The sequence below is a fragment of the Hipposideros armiger genome, unplaced genomic scaffold (assembly GCF_001890085.2).
Source record: "Hipposideros armiger isolate ML-2016 unplaced genomic scaffold, ASM189008v1 scaffold_180, whole genome shotgun sequence".
Lineage (NCBI taxonomy): Eukaryota > Metazoa > Chordata > Mammalia > Chiroptera > Hipposideridae > Hipposideros > Hipposideros armiger.
In genome coordinates this window covers 2,489,145-2,492,971 of record NW_017731530.1, presented here as the reverse complement: position 1 = coordinate 2,492,971, position 3,827 = coordinate 2,489,145, and the positions used below count along the sequence as shown (strand labels likewise).

The following is a 3,827-nucleotide window of genomic DNA, read 5'->3' as shown; positions in this document are numbered from 1 at the left end:
ATACTGCAGTGTCCCTTTATAAAAGTCAGACTAAAACTGACAGTTGTACAGCGAAGCCTGACATTTGGATATTTTGAAGTTTTTTCATAAATCATAGAGATTAGTATATGGTTGTAGCTTAGCTTTTTAGGTAAAAGGTATGTTTCATTAGTGCATTTCTTACTGCTGATCACTACAAAAATGTGAATCAGCTTTCCATTTCTTACACAGGTCATGATAACTTGTAGAATAGAGTACAATCATTTGTGCTATGTTTTTAATTTTCTAAAGCACCTTGATGACAGTGAGTGTTCAGTGGTGAAGCATCCTCTATTGAATCACCCTCAAAAAAATGTTTTGCCAAGTCCTAAATTGATAGCTTAAAGTCAAAAGTGAAATTATAGTTTAATTAGGACTTGGTATAAAGAAGTCCCTTTCCCCCTTCCCCAAAGGGATACTGCAGTTATATCACATACCCAATAGGCACCACGATGAAGATCAGAGCTTATTATACTTAAGGTTTTATACACACCAGTTCCCCCAGTAAATGCAAATTTAACAAGAAAATTAGACATGTCATATGTTCAAAATGCTCATGGCAAACAATCATTTTGCATTCCTGCAAATAAAATTGTTTTATACTGTAAGCTGGAGGCGAGTGTAACTTATTTTTGTAATAAAGTTTTTATTTTTTTTATGTGTCATTAATATAAATGTGTGTTAGTATAGAAATATTCTGGTTTAAAAACTTAGAATTGCACACATTTCAGTATGTTTATTTGTACTTACATAATTTTAGAATAGTGGTTGCCAATAGCCTGTATGTTTCACATTAATTGGTTTTTTTATGTTATCTTAATAAACCATTTTAGTATGTTGTATGTCAGTTACTGGGATAGCTGGGACATAGAGTGTAATTTAAAATTTGTCAATAAGTATTCATTGGAATATATGTAAATGTGCCTTGCCGGTTATTGAAACTTACCTAATGAGTATGGGGTGACAAAAATTAGTTCCTGGTGCTTAATGAAACTTTCTGCCACTGATTTTATATATTACCCCGTGCTTTTTTAAAGTACATCTCTCTCAAATCTTAGTGTAAGTTTGAGGGCTACACAAAACATTTACATTTCATTCTGACATATAATGAGTATAATAGGTTGTGGAATGTGGGTACACTAAATGTAGCCTTCAGTAAAATTGAATCTCAGTGTAATCCTTGGTGCTGGCATTTCCCAGTTCCAAGGAGTTATGATCCCATTAAAGAGGTCATTGCCATGCCTATTGGCACTTTACTGTCATACCCTTTTTAAGGGACACTGTCAAGGTGTTTAAGTTAATTCTCAGAATTATTTGTTGGGATTTTAGGATGGGTTTGTTTGGCTTAAGTAAGAACTGCATTGTCAAAGTTGAAAGATGAACATTTTTGTGAGTTCACAAATGTGTTCTTAAAACATTAAAATATGGAGCTGTGGGTTTCTAAGTCTATTTGACATTCTTAGTTTTGGGATTTGGGAGGGAAAACTGATAATTGTGAAGAATTGATGGGTAATGTAAACAGTGGTGATGAAATGTACACACTCAAGTGAAATTACTTGACAGTGTTCATTTGAATAACTTTGAATTCAAGCCATTATAATTTAAAAATTAAATATCATTTGCACTGTTCTGATAATGGGTGCAGTTTTTGAGCAATATAATCAGAGCTAAATATGCATGTAGTGATTAGTGATGTGAACAATTAAGTTCTGAGAAGAAATACTAACTGGTATTTTCAAATTTAAATTTCTGTAGTAAAATCCAGTATCAAACTTATCAGAAATCAAGGAAAACAGGCAATGCATATAAACATACTTTTGAATGTTGTGTGGCCTATAAAGCAATAATGCAATTTATATGGAATGTCATGGGATATGAGAAATGGAAATGCAAAAATAACTAATCCTTTAGTAAAAATGTCAACATGTTAAAAGGGGAATGTTAACTAATGTAGGTTATTGCTATTTGTGATTTGTTTATGGGTTCTTGGCTTTGACAGCTTCAAAGAATGGACAGATAACAAGTTAAAGAAATTTTGTATATATTGTCAAGGAAGGGGCCCTAAATCCAATAGTCAAGTCCCTTCCTGGGGGTGAAAAATGTATCCTTAAAAAGCATTCTGATTGTTAAAAAAGAAAAGAACTAACCAAAACAGACGCAAGATTTTGTTTCTGCAGACTACTTAGGAATCAAAAGTGATCATTTAATCAGTTTTCAGAAAGTTGCTTTGTGAGAAATTGTGTTGAATATATTCTCCCAGACATTTTATGGAAGATTTTCAGCCATTGCAACTGAATCAGATGTTACAAATGGAGGGATTGAGCACAAAAAGAGCGGTTGCACACTCATGATGGCAGTTGTTACATCATGAGAAATTTACCAATTACTGCAAGTCTGATTTAACAAAATATTTTCCTCATAAAATATGAACAACAAATGGATTGATAGGGTGATCTTGAGTATTCACTTGTATATAAGATATTTGAAAAGACTTATTTAATATTAGGGTGAACATCACTCTAGGTGGGCAAAATTGTCACATTCCGGACAGCTTTTTTGACTGCTAAGCCAAAAGTCACTGCTGATCAGAAATAGCAAAAGATCACCTTGTTACAGAGTATGCCATGTAGCTTTAAGGGGAGAAATTAGAAAGTAGAAGGATTTCATGCATTTAGAATAGGGAGATAACCTTAGAGTAAATGATTGCTCAGGTTCCTAAAACTTCCAAGAAGACCCACCATGACCATTTTCTCCCCATAAATGTATATTATAAAATTACCTGACTATAGGAATTCAGTGGCAGGTAATAAAATGAAGAACTTAACAGTACGTAAAGTGAACAGACTCGTGGGAATGGTGTATAGTATTAGTAATCATACCACTCAATAGGGCATGCCACTATTTTTAAGATGCTAATTATAAGCCAATGTTCAAAGATATTTTTAACTGTGGGCAAATTAGTAGATGGACTTTTTGGTCTGTCGCTTTTTAAAGTACTTAAGATACAAGTTCTATTAGCACCACAGTCTGCCTTCAGTAATACACCTAAAATATTTTACAGGACCAGAAGCATTCAGTTGGAGAAACATCTTTTTTACAAATGCAAAACAGTATTAAAACTAGTGCTCTGGTCCAAGATTAGGTTTTTAATGATATTAACAGTAGTCTGATAAACATTTAGAAGTCTGACATTGAGAAACAAAAGCTTGTACCTGACTAGTATTTTTATTTAAAAAATAATAGTTCTGTTAGCTTATTTAAATTGTCTCTTACATTTATTTATCCATAGGATTTATATTTATTTCATTCCTTTCATCTCCCTGAAAACCGTCTGCAGGCTCTTTGATTTGGATTAGATGTGTGAAGTACTGTCTTTTGCCAAAAACCTCAAATTACCTGTTCTTTTCAACGTAGTGGGTTTGTGCTTGTTTGGAGATCAGTTTAAAAACTATCTGTACTATCTGTACTGCCTCTGATGTTAAGATTTTATGTATAGCATAAGGAAGCTAGCTCTGACTATATTTTCCTAAGAATAAAGACCTATTTTTGTAGCATGTCTTAGGATCTCCAGGAGTCCAAGAATTATTGTGGGTGTCCTCCATTTCATCATTTTTTCATTTAACAGCTTTTAAATAGACACTTGGAATCTTTAGAGCTTATTCGCCTTTTAATTATCCATACATTCAAAGTAGCTAATGGTAAAAAGTTCCCCAAGATCTAATTCAGGCACATGATGGGGAGATGTATAGAATAAATGTATAGTCTTCACTTAATTTTAATTGATGAAAATATTCTGTGGTCATGCACAT

At 33.0% G+C, this 3,827-nt stretch overlaps 1 protein-coding gene across 5 annotated transcripts in view; it reads left to right on the top strand.

The window, feature by feature from the left end:
* Positions 1–3,586, top strand: part of SYNCRIP (synaptotagmin binding cytoplasmic RNA interacting protein) — a 30,663-nt gene extending 27,077 nt beyond the window's left edge. For all 5 annotated transcript variants that reach the window (XM_019652487.1, XM_019652486.1, XM_019652489.1 and 2 more), the window contains one exon: positions 1–3,586. This exon is cut by the window's left edge. The gene's annotated coding sequence lies outside the window, so the exon portion shown is untranslated.
* The last annotated feature ends 241 nt before the right edge of the window (positions 3,587–3,827 follow it).